Raw genomic sequence first — 25,420 nt, 5'->3', positions numbered from 1 at the left:
CTCTGGGGCATCCCAGGACAAGCCTAGCGTTGACACAAAACAGCGGCTGCATGAGGGCCCACAGCCTCCCCGGGAATCAGCCAGGCACCCTGTGACCTGCCTGCCCGCTACACCCCGCGGGGCTCAGAACGCTTGTGATGGTCACACACAGGCACCATCCGGGATGTGGCCACCTACCCCCAGCAGTCCCTTGGGAAGACAGACTTCTCCTGTGTGCTTGCGGGGAGAAGGGGGGTGTTATTGCTCTTTGCTCCCACAACACAACTAACCTCCAACTGCCCTCTCAGGTGTGAGCAACGTCCCTCCAGACAGGCTCTCTGGCCACTGCCTGTTCCTCCTTTACAGACAGCAGCTTGGCCAGGTCAAAACCCTCAGGACAGACCCCTGGGTATCTCAGCACACGGAAGGCTGAGCCCTTCATGGCCACGGAGTAAGTCAGGATGAATCTCTCCAGCTCTGAACCCTGCTCTGCCCCAGGCTCCCCCTCCTGCGTCTCAACGAGCCATGTCCCGCGGGGTTCCTGGGTAACTCCCCACTTCCTCCTGCACCACCACGGGGAAGGTGTGGTGACCACAGGACAATCAGCTGGGCAGAGAAGGAAGGACATCCAAGACGGTCAGGAAGAACATGAGAAACCCTGAGCTCCAGCTCAGCCGCCAGACCGCAGGGAGCCATAGAGTGACCGAGAACTGTCCCTATGACTATGGGACTCAAAGCCCCCACTGAGCAAACAGCACAGGCCTCTCCTCTCAAGAGGCATGAGAGATTCACCCTGCACACCTCCAGGAAGGACAGTTTCCTCTGGGACACCCAGGTCCTGAATGTCCATCCTTGGAAGCTGCAGCCAAGCTAGACACGATTAGAGAAAGGAAGGGTCCCTCTCACCAGGCAACACACAGCTCACCCACAGTACAGTGGGGCGTCACTGTGACAGGGACCTGGTGCAGCTCCAGCCTCCTGCACTGCAGGGGAGAGTCAGATGGGGATGAAAGAGGGCAAAGGGCGTGAATGTGCACCCCGATCCAGAGCCATGGGGACAGCAGGAGGCTGAGGCCCAGGACTGTGCTTGCCCAACCTGCAGGGTATGTGTGTGACTGTGTGGGTGTGTGTGTGTGTGTGTCTGCACAGTGTGTGTTGAGGTTTGATGAAAGAATCACTGCTGAAGAAGGCAGAGGCCTCCACAATTCCCAGGGACCTGCAACACAGACAAAAGGAAAAACAGAAGGAGGGAAAAGGAGGCAGGACTGAGAGAGGAGGGGACAGAGAGGTGTCCTGGGCCTGAACCCGCCCATGAGCCTGAGAAGTGCTCCTGTCCGGAGAAGAGGTTCAGTGCAGAAGGAGGAAGGACAGCACAGCTGACAGCCGTGCTCAAGAAGCTTCTGGATCCTAGGCTCATCTCCACAGAAGAGAACACGCAAGCAGCAGAGACCATGGGGCCACACTCAGCCCCTCCCTGCACACAGCACATCACCTGGAAGGGGCTCCTGCTCACAGGTGAGGAGAGAACTTCCTGGGAGAGGACAGGAGGAGGAAGCAGAGTGACTGGATGGGGTCTCCTGGAGAGGATGCGGTTCTAAAAAATAAAAGAAGCCAGCATTTTGGGAGGCTGAGGTCTGTGGATCACGAGATCAGGAGTTCAAGATCAGTCCGGCCAACAAAATGTAGCCCTGTCTCTGCTAAAAATACAAAAAATTAACCAGGTATGGTGGTGTGCTCCTGTAATCCTAGCTACTCGGGAGGCTGAGGCAGGAGAATCACGTGAACCCGGGAGGCAGAAGTGGCAGTGAGTCTAGATAGCACCACTGCACGCCAGCCTGGGCGACAGTACGAGACTCCATCTCAGAAAAAAAAAAAAGAAAAAAGAAAAAAGAAAAAAAAGGAAAGAAGGCTCTGTTGGAGCCTGGATAGGGGAAAATACACCAGAGAGGGACAGGTGTCAAAATAAGAAAGTCACATTGAACCGGAATTGTAAGAGGTAGGAAAATCTTAAGTGTTCTGTTTTCCTGATTAATCATCAGGGGCCACCACATGTTGAAAAATGATAATAATAACTATATCAGATGACACTTCAAATAGAAATATAAGCAGGAGACAAAACACTGTCCTCAGCAAAAAACCTCAACAATTGGGGGAAAAAAAGACATCCAGGGTGTGGAGGGCCCTGAGAACTCTCACATCTACAGGAGTCTACAGCCTGTTCCAGACACTAGGGTGCAACCCAGATCACAAAATTCCCTGTCCTCACGGAGCTCACGCTGTCATGGGGAAGAAGACGGACATGCAAAGAGATCTAGAATGTGAGGTCAGGTGATGACAAGAACCCTGGAGGGAGCAGAGCAGGGAAAGCTCAGAAAGGGAAGACCCAGGGTGTCTGAAGGAGGTGTCAGGAAAGAAGTCTAAGGATGCCCTGATGTGAGCAGGACCTGAGGGCAGTGTGGAGGGGGCCGTGAGGACCCCCGGGGAAGAGGATTCCAAACAGAAAAATGCCAAGGTCAGAAGTGTTGAAGGAATGCGGGTCATGCTGCTGACCTTTACCTAGTACGACAGTAGGACACATACACATACACACACACAAACACACATGCCCCTTTTGTGTGTGTGTATGTGTGTTTGTGTGTGTGTGTGTATGTGTCTTCAAGGCTGAAGATTGATGAGACCTTCTCAGGACACAGGGCCCCATCTTTTCACCCCAGAACATAGGTCTCAATATTAACTGATGCTCTCTCCACTTCCAAGCATCACTTTTAATCGACTGGAACCCGCCCACCACTGCCCAAGTCATGATTGAAGCCCAGCCACCCAAAGTTTCTGAGGGGAAGGATGTTCTACTTGTCCACAATTTGCCCCAGAATCTTACTGGCTACTTCTGGTACAAAGGGCAAATGATGGACCTCTACCATTACATTACATAATATGTAGTAGACGGTCAAATAATTTTATAGGGCCTGCATACAGTGGACGAGAAACAGTATATTCCAATGCATCCCTGCTGATCCAGAATGTCACCTGGGAGGACAAAGGAACCTACACCTTACACATCATAAAGCAATGTGATGGGACTAGAGGAGAAACTCGACATTTCACCTTCACGTTATACCGTGAGTGATTCCACATGATCCCTGGGTGTTGGGGGCAGAGGTCATTTATACTTCACACACACAGGATTGTCAGGCCTGGACTCTGCCTCTGTCACTCTCTGCATTATGTCCCATGCTGGGGTATGCACATTTAGTGCAGGACACACACAGAGGAGACAAATTTCAACAGACCAGAATTCCTTTCCAGCATCCAGACCCTGCAGACACTTGCTGCCGAGGAACGACAGTCTGATGGGGGGACTCAGCAGGAGGAGATCAGTCTCAGCCAAGCACCTCATGCCCTCTTCATAAATTTGACCCTGACAAAGACCCTGGAGAACTGAGTAGGGCTTGGCCTGAGTGGCCCACTGAGATACTCTCAGAGAAGCTCAGCTCTAGAAGCCCCAACCCCAGAACCTGTCCCTAAATCCTTCCTCCAGATAAAGCTGAGGAGCCTGTGCCGGGACTGGGTTGTGGCTTCTTTGGCAGGGCTTGCTGGGACCAAGGATTTACCAGCTGAGGACTGTGTCTCCTGGAGCTGCTCACCAGCCAGGGCTCAGCCCTCAGAGCCTCATCTGGGCAAGGACAGAGCGTTCTTCACCTGAGACTCAGAGTGGAGAGGACAGAAAAACAAGCTTTGTAGGCCATGAGCCAACTGACTTGGGAGACTTAGGACAGTTCATAGAAAGTCTAATGTCCCCAGAAGCAGAAAAAGAAGAGAGAAGATGTACCACATAGCAGCTTGTCCACAGGGATCTGACCTAAAGGTGCTTTCTCATGGAAGCAAATTAATAATAAATGCTCTTTGTGTGAACACCTCCACTGTGCCAAGCATTAGGTCAGGTGACTGAATAATTTAAAATTTATTCACAGATGGCATGAAAAGCCACAGTCCATTTGCCATTTAGCTTATTTGATTGAGAGAAAACTGAGGCACAGGGAGGCACAGTCACTGAACCAGAGTCACACCAACACAAAGGGGAGACCAGGGTCACATGAGGTCTGTCTGCAGCCACAGGCCCATCCTCTCCTCCACCAGAAGTGAGGGCTTACTGGGTTCCAAGGACAACATAGTCACTTATTGGCTCAAATCCTCTCTTCTTAGGCATCCAAATCTCAGAGGAGTGAGAGCAAATGGTCAGCTGATTAGTCTGTACTCCAGAACTAAATCACCTCATTCAACCATCAGAGTCAATGCAAAAAAAATGTACAGGCCTCCCCCTCAGATCTTAATCCCCATCACTGAACCTAAAATCCTGTGTTTCCCAAAGTGTCCATGTCACTATCATGAGAGGATCAAGGAGAGGACCTTGTTTTCTTTCCCCACTCACACCCTGCACCAGCACAGGCCCAGCGAGAGACACACTCAGGAGCTCTCACATAACAAATGAAGAAATGAATGATCCAAAACCTCTTTACAGACCAGATCTTGGATGCAGAATCCTAGGAGGTTCTAGCCACACCTGTCCCTTGTCCTTCAGAGGCTGACACCCATGTTTCATCCACCCACTACCCCTTCCCCTGAAGCCACCCCACCTCATTTAACTCCGAATCTCTTTGGCCACTGGAGGGTTCTCAGGGCTCCTTGGTCCTGGACTGTGGAACTGGGGGCACCTGGTCCCTAGGGTCTCTGAAGTCAGTGTCTCCCTCACTGCTCACTGCCATGGTGTCTCTGCCTCTCTCTGCTTCTCTGTGTCCCTCATCTTCATCCCACTTCATTCTGACTGGCAAGCCCTGTCCTGCACAGCTTCTTCCTCCACCCCTAGGCCTTCCCCAGACACTCCCTCTAACTAGGCTGGCTGTTCCGTTCCCTTCCCACTAACACTGTGGCCTGGCCCACCTCCCAGGAAATAGGAAAGGCTCAGAAATCACCTGGAGTTGCCACTCCTGCAAGGCTTCATCTCCAGCCAATGTCCCCAGGTCACTAAGAGAATGAGCTTCCACTGTATTCCCATCCAGGGATCTTTCCCTTTGTGAGGCTGACCTGTGGACAAGACCATGGGACAGGGATAGGCAGTTCCTCCATCCAATCTTATCATTGCCAGACAAGTTATTCTGGCCTCCTGCACACACACACACACAAAATTTTTGAAACGGTGATTTGTAGTAAAGAAAGGTTTTAACGACTCCAAGTCTGCCAAACAGGAGGATGGAGGTTTATTATTACTCAAATCAGCCTCCCCAGTGGATCAGGGGTTAGAGATTTTCAAGGATAGTTTCGGGGGCACAGGACTAAAAAATGAGTACTGCTGATTGTTTGGTGATGGAATCATGTGGGCGGAGGGAAATAATCTGTTTGTACTTGAATCTGCCTCTATGTAGGGGCCACATGACTGGCTGAGCCATTAGTCATAGGTATGGATGACGTCAGCCGGTTGCCAGAATGCAAAAGAATGACAAACACCTCAAAAGACCAATCTCACGTTCTACAATAGTGATGTTATCTATAGGAGCAATTAGTTACAAATTTTGTAAACTCTGGCCAAATGACATTGCAGCAGTCAGAGATTATAGAAACTGTGCCTACATTTTAGCAGAATTCAGATCCCTCCTATAATCTAAATCTCATGGTCTTTCACTAGTTTGACAAAGGCAGTCCCTGGGCAAAGTAAGGGTCTTAGTTTTATGGAGGAACTATTATCATTTTTCTTCAAAGTTAAACCATAAACTAAATTCCTCCCAAGGTTAGCCTGGCCTATGCCCAGGAATGAGTGAGGACAGCCAGCCTGAGACTAGATGCCAGATGGAGTCAGCCATGCTAGTTTGCTATCACTGTTGTAATCTTTGCACTGACTCACCAGGGTGTCAGAGGCTGGACAGGCCTGCACTCCCCAAAGCCCATGGGCTCATTTCGCCCGTTTCACTCATGACTCCATCCTCAACCTGCCATGGAGCTCACATTCTCTGGTCATTTCCTAGAGACTTCTGGCTTCCTGTCAGGAATATAGCAAGCTTGGGATTTGTCCCTCGGTTCTAACACTAAGTAAAAAGCTGAACAAAATCAAAAGTCAACAACTTGTTAAAATCCCTCAGAGATGGATGGGCACAGTGGCTCATGCCTATAATCCCAGCACTTTGGGAGGCCAAGGCAGGCACAAGGTCAGGAGATGGAGACAATCCTGGCTAACATGGTGAAACCCCATCTCCACTAAAAATACAAAAAGTTAGCCAGGCATGGTGGCGGGCACCTGTAATCCCAGCTACTTGGGAGGCCGAGGCAGGAGAATGGCATGAGCCCTGGAGGTGGAGCTTGCAGTGAGCTGAGATCATGCCACTGCACTCCAGCCTGGGTGACAGAGCGAGACTCTGTCTCAGGAAAAAAAATGGCGTTAGAGAAATGAAGAATGCTTTTGATGCTTACTGGTAGACTGCACACAGCTGAGGAAAGACTCCCTAGCTTGAGGTTGTGTCAATAGAAACTTCCAAAACTGAAACAGGAAAGTTCAAAAAGAGTGGGGAAAAAAAAGTGGAACAACATATTCAACTTCATATTTAATATTTTGTTTTGACAATAGCAGTTTTTAAATTTTGTAGTTGTGGGACAACTACAACCCCTGTAACATACACCTAATGGGAATACTGGTGGTTTTAGGGACCAATTGGAGGTGGCCAGGTGGGTGCTATCTGATGGTTTAACTGCCTGTGCTTCATACAATTGTTGCCTCAAGATGATGCCGTTTTCATAAGTTGGAGTTCTTCGTGTGGGGAGACACATGAGCCATTGGCATCTCACTTAGACTCTTCCTAATTCACACAAACTTAAATTTTAGTGGTGCTTCCTGAGCTTAAGAGAAAATGAAGAAAGCATTTCACATACCTGTTTTGGGGTCCTCCCCATTTTTCCTAACTCTGCACAGAAATTAGAAGCAGGGAGTTCTTTCTATATTTACTAACGTAACACACATCACTTCTTTCAATTTGGCATCATTCCTCCCTTTATGAAATTAACACACTAACCAGTTCTGTCATTTTAACGGGACTCTCTCTACTTAAGGAGTTGCTAATTTCAAAACACCTTTGTCATTTTCTTTGAGCATAATGTGATCCTGCTGGAATTCATGGCACACCTAAACCTTATTTTGGTCTCAAGAGAAATACTACAACCATCAATTGATCTTAGACGTTTGGACCATCAGTAAAAATTTCCACTTAAGAAAACATTTTAATGTTTCCTCCAAATTTTTGTTGTTGTTGTTACTAGAGTCAGAACACAACATGAGGTCTAAACTCCTGACAACTTTTTATGGGAAAATTACAGTATTACAAATTGGGCATCCCAAATCCAATAATCCAAAATCTGAAATGCTCCAAAACTCAACACTTGTGACCACTAATGTAATGCTAAAAGAAGTGCTCACTGGAGCATTTTGGATTTTAAATTTTTCAGATTTGTGATGCTACACCAGAATGTATACTGCAAATATTCCAAAATAAAAAAATTAGAAATCCAAAACACTTTCTTTTAACCTTTCTGCATAATGAGCCCTTTATCTGTACGAACTATGGACATGAAGCTGTACAGCAGATTTCTAGAACCTCCTCATCTTGCATAACTGAAATCGCACACTCTGGGAACAACGCCCTATTCCCCTGATCCAAGCTCTGGCAAACTACTACTCTACTCTCTGATTCACTCTGGAATCCACTGATATGAGTTACATAGAGTAGTCAAACTCAGAATCAGAGAGTAGAATGTCTAATGAGAGAAAGTATCTGCAAGGCTTCTTCCCAAATATTGGTCTAATATCCAACAAACACATATGGTCCATGAGGGCCGGACTTCCATCATTAGTTCACGTTCGTCCTTTCCACCAATCAGTTCTGCATTTGCAAACATCCACATGTATTTCTAGAAAGAGCCACATGGTCCTCACCTGCCCTCTAAAGGGGGAAGGGAGCATCATGGACCCAGAACAGGGAACATGGTCTTGGTCCAAAGCTATCAGCTCTTGCCTGTCCCCTTCACTCTTTGTAGGTCATTCCTTGGACTCTGCTCTATCTTTAGAGGTCACTGGCTCAGGTCAGTCACTATGAGACATCTGGGAAAACTGCAGACTGCCCCAACTTCTGGCTCCACTGCCTGATAATTGAACTGACCTCCAGGCTTGACTCGTCTCCCCTGTGTTATTTCTGCTGAAGTACCCAGTCCCAGGCCAGGCTTTCCATTACCCAAGGGGTTTAAGGACAAGGGGAAGTTCCATCATCCATCTCTAGGATGTCCTTGGAAAGGGAAGCTGCAGAGAAAACATACCACGGGGGGAAAGTAAGACTGAAACTAAGAAGATTCCAGCACTGCATGCTCCAAGTGAGGACCACAAGGTGGGCCAGACAGGCAGTTGGAGATGGAGAGACTCAGAGAGGCACCAGGGGCTGTGACTGCTGGTCCTATGTCTTTCCATGACCCAATGCTGCTGCTCAATTCACACTTCAGAAAGTCTGTGCTTCTCCCACATAAAGCAGGCAGCCTCACAATTTCTGAGCCCTCAGATTGCCATGCATCTGTCTTGTAACACACACACATGCCATGCACTTTTGAAGACTTGGGTGGGCTAAGAGGTGGGAAATGCCAATTCTGATTGCAAAACGCCTTTAGAGGAATCAAAGGTGCCACACAGGGCCATCTTCTCTCTGTTTTCTGCACAGTGGAGACTCCCAAGCCCTCCATCTCCAGCAGCAACTTAAACCCCAGGGAGTCCATGGAGGCTGTGACCTTAACCTGTGATCCTGAGACTCCAGATGCAAGCTACCTGTGGTGGATGAATGGTCAGAGCCTCCCTATGACTCACAGGTTGCAGCTGTCTGAAACCAACAGGACCCTCTTTCTATTTGGTGTCACAAAGTATATTGCAGGACCCTATGAATATGAAATACGGAACCCAGTGAGTGCCAGCCGCAGTGACCCAGTCACCCTGAATCTCCTCCGTGAGTATCTTCTGTTCTTCTGTGAGCCAGGCTGCCATCCCAAATACACGTGGCCAGAGTCCAGGCCTCTCCGTCCCTCTCAGGTCCAAGTACAGAAACCTTTATCCCTGGACATCAAACCTGGCCATGACCTTCTGCCCCAAGCAAACCAGAGTAGGCCTAGGCTTGATCAACAATAGGAGAAAAGAGGCTACTCCTGTCACGGGAGACTCAGGGTCCACAGCTTGTGATGGGAGAAACAGGTGAATGTCTCAGACTCCAGATCAGTGAACACAGTGGGGATTTGACTGGGACTTCAGTGTTGTGACTTGCTTCACAGGGTCACTGTGACTGTGGCCCTTCCAGAGACCAGGATTTTCCCTTCCCTCTGACAATATTGCCTTGACGTTATTCACTTTGCTCCACATTGCCCGGATGTCCCCACCATTTCTTCCTCATACACCTATTACCATACAGGGGAAGTCCCCAAGATCTCCTGCCCCACAGACTGTCATCCACTGACAGAGCGTTCTTGGATGTTTGATGGGAAGATGCAGCAATCAGCACAAGTGTTCTTTGTCCCCCAAATCACTAAAACATATAGAGGGGTCTATGTCTGTTTCATCCATAACTCAGCCACTGATGGAACAAATCTCATAATCAAGAGGATCATAGTCCCTTGTAAGTGGATCCCTGGAGCATTGGCAATATGTTTTCCAGTGAAGTCTATCTAGCTGTCAGGGAACAGCCACCTGCCCTCTGCAGAGGGAGAGGGAAAATCAAAAACCCAGGAAAGGGAATATGTTTCTGCTCCAAAACCACCAGCTTTTGCCTGTCCTCTTCACCCTTTCCAGATCATTCTTTAGACTATACACTAATCATGAACAATCTGAAAGGAAGTTAAGGAACGAATTTCAATTCACATTAACATCAAAAGGAATAAAATATTTTGGAATAAGTTTAACCAAAAAGGTCAAATGATTATACCCTGAAAACTACAAAACATTGCTGAAAGAAATTAAAGACGATATCAATATATGGAAAGACATTTCATTTTCATGGATTGGAAGAATCACTACTGTTAGAAAGACAATACTATCCAATTGAGTTGCAGATTCAATGCAACTCCTACCAGAATCCCAGTAACATTTTTGGCAGAATTTAGAAAACTCTGTCCTAAATCTGACCTGAGAGGTTCTTATTAATGACTGCCACAACACAAACACTGAGAAAAAGTTGCATCCACAAAAGGTGGAAAGTTCTGATGACATCGAAAATAGCAATCAGACTTTCTCACATCCCAAAGCCATCAAAAATATGTGAGTGCAGCATGGCCAGTATGGAATTGACCAAAAAGTAATCACCCAGCTAGAAACGTAGTGATAGAAAAAAAAGGGCAATAATATATTTAGCTTATCACCTCCCACTTTTGCCTACTAATCTGATGCTGAAAAGAAATGCTCACTGAAGCATTTTAGATTTTGAGTCTTTCAGATTTGGAATGCTAAACCACTAAGTATATGACAAATATTTCAGAATAAAACAAATCAGAAATCCAAAACACTCTTTGTCCTAAGACTTATGCATAAGAAATACTCAATCTGTGTGAACTATAGGCATCAAGCTCTACAGCAGATCTCTAGAACCTCCCCACCTTGCGTAACTGAAACTGCACACCCATGAACAACTTCTGATTCTCCCCACTCCCAGCTCCTGGCAACCAGCAGTCTCTTCTCACATTCACTCTGGAATCCACTTACATGAGGTTCCTAGAGTAGTCGAACCCACGAAATCAGAGAGTAGAATATCCAATGAAACAAAATATTTGCAAAACTTCTCTCCAAATTTGTCTCATATCCATCAAACACACATGGTCCATGAGGACCAGATTTCCAGCAGTTCATTCCCACCCTTTCCATCAGTCAGTTCTGCATTTGCAAATGTCCACATGTATTTCTGGAAAGATCCACATGGTCCTCACCTGCCCTCTGCAGAAGGAGAGGAAACTTAAAGAACCCAGGAGAGGGAACATGGTTCCGGCCCAAAGCCACCAGCCCTTGCCTCTCCCTTTCACTCTTTGTAGATCATTCCTTGCACTGTGCTCTATCTTTAGAGGTCACTGGTTCAAGTAAGTCATTATGAAACACCTGCAACAAACTGCCCCACATTGTGCCTCCACTGCCTGATGACTGAACTGACCTCCAGGCTTGACTCTGGTCTCCCCTGTGTTATTTATGCTGAAACATCCAGTCCCAGGCCAGGCTGCTTGGTATCTTCAGGGTTTCAGGACAATGGGAAGTCCCATTATTACTCATCTCTAAAAACTCCTTGGAAATGAAAGCTGCAGGGAAATCATATCTAGGGGGGCAAAGTAGGATGGAATTTGGAAGGGGCCCAGCAGTTGCACATTCCAGGTAAGGAACCCAAGGTGAGCCAGCCAGTCAACTGATTAGGGAGGGACTGGGAGGGGTACCAGGGGCTGTGACTCCCACTGACGTGTCTGTCCATGACCCAACACTGCTGCTCAATTGACACTTGAGAAAGTCTGTGTTACAGTAAGACAGAGCAGGCAGCCTCACAGTTTTTGAGCCCTTAGATCATCATGCATCTGTCTTGTGACACACGCACCAGCTATTGGCTTTCAAGGACTCGGGTGAGCTGAGAGGTGGGAGATGCCAACTCTGATTGAAGGATGCCTGTGGAGGAATCAAAGGTGTCACACAGGACAATCTTCTGTGTTATCCACACAGCGAAGCTGCCCAAGCCCTACATCACCATCAACAACTTAAACCCCAGGGAGAATAAGGATGTCTTAACCTTCACCTGTGAACCTAAGAGTGAGAACTACACCTACATTTGGAGGCTAAATGGTCAGAGCCTCCCGGTCAGTCCCAGGGTAAAGCGACCCATTGAAAACAGGATCCTCATTCTACCCAGTGTCACGAGAAATGAAACAGGACCCTATCAATGTGAAATACGGGACTGATATGTTGGCATCCGCAGTTACCCAGTCACCCTGAATGTCCTCTGTGAGTATCTTTTGTTCCTCTGTGGGCCAGGACACCAGCTTCAATCCAAACGACCGAGGCCAGGCCTCTCAGTCTCTCTCCGGTCCAAGTATAGACACCTTTACTTCTGGACATCCGAGCTGGCCATGACTCCCTGCCCTGGGAAAACCTGGGTAGGCACAGCCTTAACCAGGAATACAAGGGGAGGGGACGCTCTTGTCATGGGAGACTTGGGGCCCACAGCTTGTGATGGCAGAAACAGGTGAATACCTCAGTGAACATAGAGGGGGTTTAGCTGGGACTTGAGGGTGTGTCTTGGCTCAGAGGGTCACTGTGTCCCTTTAACAGACCAGGAGCATCCTCTTCCCTCAGATGACATCACCTGTGACCTTATTCTCTTTGCTCCAGATGGTCCAGACCTCCCCAGAATTTACGCTTCATTCACCTATTACCATTCAGAAGAAAACCTCTACTTGTCCTGCTTAGCAGACTCTAACCCACCGGCAGAGTATTCTTGGACAATTAATGGGAAGTTTCAGCTATCAGGACAAAATCTCTTTATCCCCCAGATTACTACAAAGCATAGAAGGCTCTATGCTTGCTCTCTTCGTTATTCAGCCACTGGCAAGGAAAGCTCCAAATCCGAGATAGTCAAAGTCTCTGGTAAGTGGATCCCAGCATCGTTGGCAACAGGGTTTTAGGTGGACTCTATCTGGCTTTCAGACAAGAGTCAGGAAAACATTTTTATTCCCAGCCTGTGTCCCATGGGCACAAGCAAATCCCAAATTCTCCTCCTGAACCCTCCCAATTTGTCTCTGCAGACTCTCTTCTCCTTGTTTTTCTGTTTTCTCATGGCTGACCCTGTGTCTGGCCTGAGAAAGGTAGGGAGGGGGCTTTATCAGCCCTGAGCACTGTGTGGTAGAAGAGGCTTCACAGAGGGACAAGAAGGAGAGTCCTCAAGATCGAGTTGCTTCTCGCTGTCACCAACAAATCCCCTTCTACCACATCTTTGTTTTCTTGTACCTATTCCATGAGCTACAAGGAACATCTGAGGCTTTGAAACAAGCTCACACTTTTCCCCTAAATGAGAGGAGGAAGCCCCTTGGGTGAGGGAGGAGCAGCTCAGACTCTGCTTCTTGCTCTGCTCCGGGCTCCTCTGGTGACTGGCCCTGCCTGACTTCACCTGGGGTGGGACCAGCATGTGTGGAGAAAGGGCCCTGGTGGCCTGTCCTGAATTTGGCTAAATCGAGATGCCAGTTGAAGCCAAGCCTCCCCCGGGCCAGGCTGCAGGGAAATAAGAAGAGAGGGAGCCTCAGGGCAGACTCTTGAGCTGCTTCCTGGCTCTGAAGTCATCAGCTGTATTAGGCTTTGGGCACAGCACGTGGGACACAGCATGGAGGACAGTGACTGATGCAGAGCTGGAGAAATAGAGAGATTCACCCCTGGGGCTCCGCATGGCAGGAAAGGGGCAGTGCCAAAAAGTGTGTAATTATAGAGAGGGTAAGACTACCAGACTTTTATATATATCTGATATAAGACTTATCATTAACTATTTCTAAGTGTGCAATTTAGTGTTGCGTAACCATCACACTATCCATTTCCAGAACTTTTTCTTCTTACCATATTAAACCTCTGTACCCAATAAACAGTAACTCTCACTCCTTCTCCCCCTAACCCTTAGCACCCACCATTCTACTTTCTGTCTCTATGTAACTGGCTATTCTATCTATCTTTTATAAATGGAACTATATAATAATTATCCTTTCGTGTCTGGCTTATTTCAGTTAGCATAATATCTTCAAGGTTCATCCATTTTGCACGATGTATTGGAATTTTATTCCTTGTTAAGGTTGAATAACATTTCAATGTATAGATATACCTCATTTGCCTACCCACTTCTCTTTCTTCTTTTTTTTTTCTTTTTATTATTATTATTATTATTATTATTATTATTATTATACTTTAGGCTCTATGGTACATGTGCGCAACGTGCAGGTAAGTTACATATGTATACATGTGCCATTCTGGTGCGCTGCACCCACCAACTCGTCATCTAGCATTAGGTATATCTCCCAATGCCATCCCTCCCCCCTCCCCCCACCCCACAACAGTCCCCAGAGTGTGATGTTCCCCTTCCTGTGTCCATGTGTTCTCATTGTTCAATTCCCACCTATGAGTGAGAATATGCGGTGTTTGGTTTTTTGTTCTTGCGATAGTTTACTGAGAATGATGATTTCCAATTTCATCCATGTCCCTACAAAGGACATGAACTCATCATTTTTTATGGCTGCATAGTATTCCATGGTGTATATGTGCCACATTTTCTTAATCCAGTCTATCATTGTTGGACATTTGGGTTGGTTCCAAGTCTTTGCTATTGTGAATAATGCCGCAATAAACATACATGTGCATGTGTCTTTATAGCAGCATGATTTATAGTCCTTTGGGTATATACCCAGTAATGGGATGGCTGGGTCAAATGGAATTTCTAGTTCTAGATCCCTGAGGAATCACCACACTGACTTCCACAAGGGTTGAACTAGTTTACAGTCCCACCAACAGTGTAAAAGTGTTCCTATTTCTCCACATCCTCTCCAGCACCTGTTGTTTCCTGACTTTTTAATGATTGCCATTCTAACTGGTGTGAGATGGTATCTCATTGTGGTTTTGATTTGCATTTCTCTGATGGCCAGTGATGGTGAGCATTTTTTCATGTGTTTTTTGGCTGCATAAATGTCTTCTTTTGAGAAGTGTCTGTTCATGTCCTTCACCCACTTTTTGATGGGGTTGTTTGTTTTTTTCTTGTAAACTTGTTGGAGTTCACTTCTCTTTCAATGGACTTATTAGTTGTTTCCATTTTTTGGCTATTGTGATTAATGCTTCTCTGAACATCAGTGTACAAATATTTGTTCAAATTTCTTTCAATTCTATGGGGAGTATGTCCAGAAGTGGAATTGCTGGATCAAATGGTAATTTGTTTAATTTTTTGAGAAACAGCCACACCACTTTTTACACTGGCTATAACGTTTCCCATTCCCAACAGCAATGCACTAGAGCTCCAGTTTTTCCATCTACTTGAAAACACCTGTTGTTTTGTGTTGCTGTCATTGTTGTTGTTTGTCAAAGCCATCCTAAAGTGTGTGAGGTGGTGTAACATTGTGGTTTTGATTTGCATATCTCCAAGCATTCGTGATGCTGAGGAAGTTTGCATGGGCTTATTGGATATTTGCATATCTTCCTTGGAGAAAACTCTATTTTAATCCTTTCTTCATTTTCTAATTGGGTTTTTGGATGTTTGCTGTTGTTGACTTGTAGCTTTTCATGTATTCTGGAAATTAATTTCTTATCACACATATAATTTGCAAATATTTTTATCATTTCGTGGGTTGCCTTTTTACTTTCTTGATAATGTTCTTCGATATATAAAAGGTTCTGATTTTTATGAAGTCCGATTTATCCATTTTATTTGTTGCCTATGCTTTTGTTGTTACAACCAAGAAATCATTGTGAAATCCAGTATCATGAAGCTTTTCTTTTAAGAGTTGTATAGTTTTGCTCTTACGTTTAGATCTTTGATCTATTGTGGCTTAATTTTTGTACATGGTGTTAGGTAAAGGTTCCACTCTTCTTGCCCTTGGATATCCAGCTTTCCCAATATCATTTGGTGAGAACAGTGTCCCTTCCCCATTGAACGATCTTGGCACACTTGATGAAACTCATTTGGCCATATATGTAAGCATTTCTTTCTGGGCTATTATATTTCATTAATTTCTATGTCCTCCTTTATGCCAGTACCACACTGTATTGATTACTGGGGCTTTGTAGTAAATGCGGAAATCAGGAAGTGTGAGTCCTCCAGCTTAATTCTTCCTCTTCAAAGCTGTGTGCCTATTTAGAGTCATGAGATTCAATATAAATTTTAGGACAGATTTTCCTTTTTCTGCAAAAATGTCACTGAGATTCTGATAGGAATTGTATTGAATCTGCAGCTCACTTTGGGTAGCACTGTCCTCCTAACAATATCGGGTCTTCCAATTCATGAAAACAAAATATCTTTCAATTTATTGATGTCATCTTTCACTTCTTTCAGCAATATTTTGTAGATTTCAGGTATAATCATTTCACCTCTTTGGTTAAACTTATTCCTAAATATTTTATTCTTTTTGATGTTAATATAAATTGAAATTTTTTTCTCTTCAGATTGTTCATGGTTAGTGTATTGAAATACAACTGATGTTTGAATGTTGATTTTGTATTGTGCAACATTGCTGAATTTATTTATTAATTCTAATAGGTTTGTTCCATCTTTAGGATTTTCTACATATAAGTTCAAGTTATCTATAAGCAGAAATAATTTTACTCCTTCTTTCCAATTTGAATGTCTTTTTTTAAATTCTTGCCTAATTTTTCTGACTGGACCTTTCAATACAATGTTGAATAAAAGTGTCAAAAGCAGGCATCCTTGTCTTGCTCCTGCTCATACAGGGAAAGCTTTCAGTCTTTCTCCGTTGAGTATGATGTTAGCATTGGGTTTTTCACATACTGCCTTTATGTTGAGGTGGTTTCCTTCCATTCTTAGAATGTTTTTCTTATGAAAAAATACTGAATTTCATCAAATGCTTTTATTGGTTCAACCTTATTACTGATTATAGTTCTATTCATATTTTTGTGTGTTTCTAGGAGTTTCTCTATTTTATCTAGGTTATCCAATTTATTGGCATACAATTATTTATAGTACTTTCATAATCATTATTTTATTAGAATTGGTAGTAATCGCTTCATTTCTCTCTTTTTTTTTTTTTTTTTTGAAGAGTGAGAGACAGGCTCTCACTCTGTAGGCCAGCCCAGGATGGAATACAGTGGTGTGCAGCCTCAACCTCCTGGGCTCAAGCAATTCTCCTTCTTCAGCCTCCCAAGATGCTGGGACTACAGGTGCATGTCAACATGCCCAGCTAACTGGTTTTTTATTTTTTGTAGAGACAGCATCTCCCCAGGTTACCTATGCTGGTCCAAACACCTGGTCTCAAGAAATCCTTCTGCTGTGACCTCCCAAAGTGCTAGGATGAAAACAAGACCCACCATGCTCAGAGTCCATTTTCATTTCCGATTTTAGGAATTTTAAACTTTTCTCTTTTTTTCTTAGTCAATCTACTTAATGGTTGTCAATTTTGTTGATTTTATTTTGAAGAATCAACTTTTGGTTTCATTAATTTCCTCTATTCTTTTTCCATTCTCCATTTTATTTATATCCACTCTAATCCTTATTATTTCCCTCACTCACTGTGCTTGGGTTTAGTTTGTTCTTCTTTCATATCCTGAAGTATTAAAGTAGGTTGTTGACCTGAGATCTTTCTTCTTTTTTAATATAAGAGTTTACAGTTATAAATGTCTTGCACAAGACTCAACTTCTCTGAACCTCTGATTCCTCACCTGAAAATTGCAATGAGAGTATTTTCTTCATACCATTCTTTTAAAGGTTTAATGCAGTCAATGAAACAAGATGCCACACACAGAGGAACCAATGTCAGCTGCTATATTACTACCATCATCATTAGCCTTGAGGTCAAATAGTCCTAGAATCAAAGCTCAGATCCACCTGTCACTAGCCATACGACACCAGGAAAGTTTTTACACCATGCTAAGCCTGTCTTTTCATTGGCAAAATGGAAATAATGTTTACCTGACAGGTTTATTGTGTGGATTAAATGAGATACAGGGAAATTATTTAGCACAGGTCCTGGCACATAGGAAGTGCCCCTCAACAGTACCTACCTTTTTCCATTTATATGGAAAAAGAGGTAACACATAAAACACTAGGACATGGTTACTGACTACTTGTGGGAGACAAAAAAAAAAGCTAAGTGCAAAGAATCAAGCCTGGTATGTTAGTTTTTACCAACTGAGATGCATCCAAGATGGGATTAGACATACAGGATAATTTATCAGGGAAGACACCTGTGAGGGAATGTGGGGCAGGCATGAAGGTAGTATGGGAGAACCCACAGACCACCATGCAGAGCTCATTCCTGTGAAAAAGAAAGAGAAAGAAGTTTTAGGTACCAATGCAGTTCTAAGAGTTTTTCCAAGACTGACGGGGACTCCTCCAACCAGTCACCCATTAGAGTTAAAGAGAGCCTCTGAGACTAGGCTTGCTTTCACGCCCTTGCTGGGAGCCTGTGGGAAAGAATCTTTCTGTGCAAAGGAGGTAGTGAATTTGAAATGCACTGATCTGGCCCTTCTGTCAATCAGGTCCCTGCCATGGAGACCTGACAGAGTCTCATTCATGGCTGCCACAACAGAGACACTGAGAAAAAGAACAGGCTGATACCTTCATGAAATTCAAGACAAAGAAGAAAAAAACTCAATGTTATTGGACTAAAATCAAAAGGATAATGTTTTCATAATTTTTTATTTGAAAATGTGCTGATTCTTTCAATGTTTTATTCTCCAGATTTATGAACTTTTTTTCTTGAACCGTTGGTAAAATATACTTTTGTAAACAAAAATTGAAACATTTGCTTTTGCTCTCTGAGTGCCCCAGAATTGGGAAAATATTCATGAGTATTCATATGTTTATGGTAATAAAGTTATTTGCACAAGTTCAGTAAGAATCTGCTCTCTTTATAACAGGACACATTTGAAAACATTGGTTATATTACCAAGGCTTTGACTGGGATGTTATATATGAGAATATACATAGAATAAACCCATAGGGAATGCAGGCAAAGTCTGAAGTTGGCCTTGGTTTGGCTTCCTAGTCTCAAGAGGTTTTTGGAAGTTTAATCTGAGATTCTTATTAAAAACTTCTAGCAAAGTGAAGTTTAAAAAGAGCCTCTATGGTCCATCGCTGCTCTTGCCGCACTTAGGTAAAAAATCTGAGCAAGTTCGGTGAGACTCAACCTATTTTGCAAACAAATTCATCCTACTGGAATTATCTTTGGTAAAAGTAGAGACTCCTATAGAGAGAAAAACTAGCTGAAAAGAAAAACCATAGTACACCTGTTACCAGATTGAACCACTGTTCATTATCTTTGTGTATTTTATAATCCACTGGTAGACTGGACTGGATCCTGAATTCTTTTAGTTCTTCCAATTCAATTTTCTCCAATAAAATCATTAAGAACAAGAGTGGCTCTTTTCCTGAAGCCATATAAGCTGGAGGTGGACAACTCAATGTAAATTTCATGGGAAAACCCTCGTGTCTGAGGTGTGGGCCACTAAGAGCTCACCAAATGTTCAACACCATAACTTAGAGACACTCAAACTGCAAACCACGACAAGTCGATGACTTTACACTGTGGACAGCTTTTCTCAAGATGTCAGTACAAGACTATCAATCATGATGAGACTGTTACCTCTCTTTTTTTTTTTAATTATTATACTTTAAGTTTTAGGGTACATGTGCACAATGTGCAGGTTAGTTACATATGTATACATGTGCCATGTTGGTGCACTGCACCCACTAACTCGTCATCTAGCATTAGGTATATCTCCCAATGCTATCCCTCCCCCCTTCTCCCACCCCACAACAGTCCCCAGAGTGTGATGTTCCCCTTCCTGTGTCCGTGTGACTGTTACCTCTCTTAATTTGTCCTTGCTTATGCCTGTCTCCTTTGCTTCCCAGAATAAGGCTGTACTTAGGATTTCACAAGAAGTAGCTTCTGAGAGTAAGGTAACAGTGTCAGACATATCATGTCAACCACACTTCTTTTTTTTTTTTAAGATGGAGTGTCGCTCTTGTTGCCCATACTGGAGTACAATGGCACAATCTTGGCTCACTACAACCTCTGCCCCCTGGGTTCAAGTGATTCTCCTGCTTCAGCCTCCCAAGTAGCTGGGATTACAGGCATGCACCACCATGCCAGCTAATTTTGTATTTTCAGTAGAGATAGGGTTTCTCCATGTTGGTCAGGCTGGTCTCGAACACCTGACCTCAGGTGATCCACACGCCTCAGCCTCCCAAAGTGCTGCGATTACAAGCATGAGTCACTGTACCCAGCCCACACATTTTTACATACCAAGACATCCTTTAGTCCACCCAAAGGCTGACGTTAGCTGCATCTGTAACACAAATTTTTCCTCAAATGTATGGAGTTTTTTTAGGCTTCCACTTCTATACTTGCCTATTCTCACTCCCTGTTTTAATTTAACATAGACATGCAATTCTAGATAATAGAATTGCTCTCTACCAGCTGAACAGTGGGGAGCCTGTGCAGTTTCTGACACTTCTTGTTGCACATGGATAAATACAACTGGTATTATAGATACTCAGTTGTAAAAATCAATAAATGTGCTGCCTGGTTAAAATGACTAGACTCTTCTGGCTTCCTCTTTGATCTATCCTATTGTAGTTGGTTTGCATCTTGCCTAAAGTGCACATTCCAAACTCTTGATATTTTCTTCCTGATACTCATACTGGTAGTCTCCCTCATGTGGTGCAATCTACAGACATTTTTATTTCTGTGCAAATATTTGTGTGCAGCCATTCTTCAAATGTTAAATGGTTTCTCTTGGGCTGGAATTACAAAAACTCAAAGAAATGTGTGATTTATGGGCTGGGCGCAGTGGCTCACATCTGTAATCCCAGCACTTTGGGAGGCCAAGACAGGCAGATCACAAGGTCAGGAGTTGGAGAACAGCCTGGTCAATATGGTGAAACCCTATCTCTACTAAAAATACAAAAATTAGCCAGGCATGGTTGTGCGCACCTGTAGTCCTGTAGGAAGGCCCCCTGAAACTATTGCTACAGAATAAAAGATGAAATGCTCCTGATTATTGTAAATACAAAATTGCATGCAGGATTGTATAAAGACAATGCCAGATTCGGCTGCCACAATGAGCCTACAGCGCGTGATGTGCTTCTGTTATATGGGTGGGAGATAGAATTATGAGTTTAGAACATAGATTACAAATGCAACGTGATTGGAATATTTCTGATTTTTGTAAAACTCCGTTCCAATATAATGAGTCTGTTCACAATTGGGAATCAATAAAATGCCATTTGCAAGGAAGTGAATATAATTTAAGTTTAGACATAAGCAAGCTAAAAGAACAGATTTTTGAAGCTTCTCAAGCACACTTAACTGCTTTACCCAGTGCTGAAGTTTTAGATAGTATCTCTGAGGAGTTATCTAATCTCAGCCCGATTCAATAGGTAAAATCTTTGGGAGGATCCACTATCGTTAATTATGTTCTGTGTATAATTTGTGCTATTGGTTTATTGTTCATGTGTAAAATTGGAAAAAATATTCTTCAATCCAATCATGATCAGTGCCAAGCTATGATTGCTATGGTTCATTTAAATCAGAGAAAAGGGGATATACAGGGAGAACCCCTGAAACTATTGCTACGGAATAAAAGATGAAATGCTCCTGATTATTGTAAATACAATATTGCATGCAGGATTGTGTAAATAAAAATGCCAGGTTGGACTGCCAGAATGAGCCAACAGCACGTGATGTGCTTCCCCCTGCAGAGAGCCTATGAATGGACATGCAGTCAGGGAGGTTTCACATTACCAAGATTCCTATCCCAGAAAAGCAGATGTCCATAGCTCTCAGAATGGAATACGACCCTTATAGAGAGCCTGTAAATGACCCTAAATCCCTCACTAACCTACCCCCACTCTCAATAAACTTAATAATAAATGCTGGTATATCCAGTGCATTGGCAGCATCGCAGGACGAGAATGCGGTGACCCCCCTGGACCCAGCTTTCACTATCTTGTCTGTGACTTTTATTTCTCAACATGCCTATCAGCCTGGGAACAAAGAAAGAGCCCCGTTGCATTGCAGGCTGCTGGGCAGATCCTGCAATAGAATCCCAGCTACTTGGGATGCTGAGGCATCTGTAGAGGGAGAGCTGCCCCAAATCATAAATCGCAAATAAAAGCCAATTACATCTATAACTAAATTAGTTGTAATTTTGCCTTATCACACATGTTCACAGCAAGCAATGGCCAGTGGAGTCTCTCAGACTTCATCATTCTCACCCTCACCCTCCTGCCTTTCTCTTTCACTTACAAGGATCCTTATGATGACACTGGGAGCCACCCAGATAAGCCAGAATAAGCTTTCCGTCTCAAGATACTCAACTTCATCACCTTTGAACAGTGTTTTTGCCAAGAAAAGTAAATGCATGTGTTCCAAGAGTTAGGATGTGGATTTTTTTTGTTGTTGCTGTTTTTGTTTTGAGACAGAGTTTCAGTCATGTTGCCCTGGCTGGAGTGCAGTGGCACAATCTTGACTCACTGCAATCTCCACCTCCCAGGTTCAAATCATTCTCCTGCCTCAGCTTCCCAAGTAGCTGGCATTACAGGCACCCGCCGCCAAGCCCAGACAATTTTTGCATTTTTAGAAGAAATGGGGTTTCACCATGTTGGCCAGGCTGGTCTCGAACTCCTGACCTCGTGATCCACCCTTCTCAGCCTCCCAAAGTGCTGGGATTACAGGCGTGAGCCCCCGCACCCGGCCCGGATGTGGACATTTTTAAGAGGCCATTATTCTGCCTCATACAGGTCACTTTCATAAACATCACCCACAACAAAAATGTTTTGCCTTCCTTCCATGTCTCACTTTTCTGTCTGCACAAACCACAGTGAAACACACTAGCTCTGCTATGAAGTGCGTGGATGACCCTGGGCCACTCATTTGACCTCCCTCAGCCTCTTTCCTCATCTGCAGTGTAAGGCTGACTCTTACTACATCAGAAAATGACAGTGGAAGAGTAAATTAACATGTATAAGACATTAGGCACAGAGCCTGGTACCTGATGAGCCCTTGGTAAACATTCCTTTCAGTCCTTTCCTTTCACCTTCCCATTTTTCTTGCCCTCACCCATCTTCTCCTTCAACTCCTTTCTCTTCAATAACTTACTCAGTCTAACCTGCCAATTAAAGAAGACACACTACCCATTGAATTCTCATGACTCTGCTGGAATGTTCTTGTGATGCGGTCTGCTATCCACTCAAGGTAATGGGTATTATTTATATGGAGAGGCCTGTTTGCAACAAGAAATCCTTTTTCTGCTCACACAAAATTTATACACAATTTCTCTTAACTTACACGTACCAGTCTCAATTCTACCTTGTTATTTCATACATGTACATCATTATTTTATTCTTCAGACTTTCTCCTTACACCTTAAAAATTAGGACAGTACAAAAACAAAAATAATAGCCTGGGCCAGAAGAGGGGATTCCTTTAGCAAGATGAATGCTTTCCTTTTTCAAGATGAATGAATGCTATGTGCAAGGTAGACCTGAAGCCCATTTCTGGGTTTGGCTTACATCAAAGCCATTTGACTCTAGGACACATTCTTAGATTCCCAGGAGATAATGATTGTCACAGAAGCCACACCCACTCTGGGTATTCCTACTGTTGGGTAAAGGAATATTTACAGAATGTTTTGCATTCTGTTTACTCCTCCTAAATTCTTCCACTCCTGGAAGTTAAACTTCCCCACTAATCAGCTTCATCTCCAGCTGGCCTGCCTGGACCCTGATGGGAAAATACCTCCCCACTGTGGATGGCCAGGGTGGCACCTTTGACTATTCCCATAATTATAATAGCTCACACTGATGCAGCACTCACTATGCACCAGGCATTATACTAAGGGCTTTCCAGGAAACTACAGTCCTCACCTAAAAATCCCAAGTGCCACCATCCCCATTTTTACAGATTAAAAAAAAAAAACTGAGGCAGAGAAGTATGTGCTCACTGTCACCTAACTCCATAATTCAACCTCATCCTCCACTTCATCTGGTAAGAGGACACTCTAAGATTTACAAGGTCTCCTGAATGACATCTACCTTCAAAAATGATTTTAGCCCCCTGTACTTTCAGGATTTGACAAAGAGCCAGCATTTTGTTTTCTGTCTCACCCTTCACTTATGCACCTGTTCCCTAAAACTACACTCACAACTACACAGCCCTGCGTAAAAGCTAGCTTTAAGAAACCTCATTCTCTTTTGAAGAAAGAAAAGCCAGCTTCCAAGTCTTACAAAAAGTCATTTTTTATTCTATTGTCAACTATTTGCATAGCCATTCTCTGGCCATAAACGAGTGCACTAGAAACAGAAAGCGTAAAGAGAGGAAAGTAGGAGGAGGGTGAGTTTCTAGATAGACACACAGGGAAGAGATTCCGAATCCAGAAAAATTCACAAAATGCACCCAGGGTGTGTGGCTTTGAGCAATGACAGCCCCACCTGCCACTTTCCATGGCTGTTGGCCGCTTACTTCCTTCTCAACCTGCCCCTCCTGGTCTTGCTTTCTTAGACCAATACAAACAACCTGGGAGCTGGGGTCAGATCAGAGCACACAGCACTGAGTGGTAGGGTTGGGAAAGACAGAAAAGGAAGATGAGTTTTGAATCATGAAGACCTGACTCACCTGGGTACACATCACCTAGGCAGGCAAAAGATTACTGAAGGGCTTTGCAGGACTCATGGTGGTTATCCAGGATGACTGACTGAGGCATGGGTATTGACCGATTGAGTTTTATTGAGCCAGAGCTTGATGGTGCACCCTGGGAAAACATGAGATGCAAGAAATCTCTGTGGCTTGTGTTTTCTCTGAAGAGGTTCCAGGAGGTTTAGTATTTATATATTTGGTTAAAGGGGAGAAGGCAGGTAGGAAGAGATGGAGTGGGCAGAAAAACAATTGATCTAATCTTGTCTTTCTTCTGTGCCTCAGAAAATAAATATTATCAGAATGAGAGTTAAAATACTTCACTTTTAGGAGCTAGATTTTTGATTCCTCACTTAAAGTTACAATTGGCATGTCTTTCTTTTACAAAGAAATATACATCTTGAAAGGTTTTGAAGCCAAGAAAAAACAATTTGTTCAGGCAATCATCTGGAGATGCCCGAGATCTTTGGCTTTCCTCTTTATCCTGTTCTTTTTCTTTTCTTTTTTTCTTTTAGAGACACAACCTTGCTCTGTCACCCAGACTGGAGTGTACTCACTACAGCCTTGAACTCCTGGGCTGAAGCGGTCCTCCCACCTTAGCCTCCCAAGTATCTGAGACTATAGGCATGCACCACTGCACCTGGCTAATTTGATTTATTTTATGCTTTGTAGAGACATGGTCTCCCTTTGTTGCTCAGGCTGCTCTTAAACTCCTGGTTTCAAGCGATCCTCCTGCCTTGGATTCTCAACATGCTGGGATTACAGGCCTGTGCCTGCACACATGACCCCCCGATTCTTCAAAAGCTTTCAGAGAAAACATTGTAGAAGACATGACTTTGTGACTGTATGTTTCATCTGATCCTACATCACTATGAAGGCTCATTCTTAAGAAGTCATGACCCATGGAAAAGGGGATAAAGACAAACAAGAAAAGGGCAAAGGGAAGTCACAGCAACAAAGGGACAGTATAATCCTGGAACCTTATTAAAGTCACACAACTGCTGCTACAATTAGAGCAATTCATTTG

The 25,420-nt window shown here is 44.0% G+C and overlaps 2 pseudogenes; one reads left to right on the top strand and one right to left on the bottom strand.

The window, feature by feature from the left end:
* Window positions 1–25,420, bottom strand: part of LOC129019891 (small ribosomal subunit protein eS10-like) — a 482,677-nt pseudogene that overhangs the window by 296,402 nt on the left and 160,855 nt on the right.
* On the top strand, window positions 1,348–18,326 carry LOC129019872 (pregnancy-specific beta-1-glycoprotein 7-like; annotated as a pseudogene).

This window comes from Pongo pygmaeus, chromosome 20, assembly GCF_028885625.2.
Source record: "Pongo pygmaeus isolate AG05252 chromosome 20, NHGRI_mPonPyg2-v2.0_pri, whole genome shotgun sequence".
Classification (NCBI taxonomy): domain Eukaryota; kingdom Metazoa; phylum Chordata; class Mammalia; order Primates; family Hominidae; genus Pongo; species Pongo pygmaeus.
Note: the sequence above shows the minus strand (reverse complement) of the source record. Positions and strands in the feature narration are given on the sequence as shown.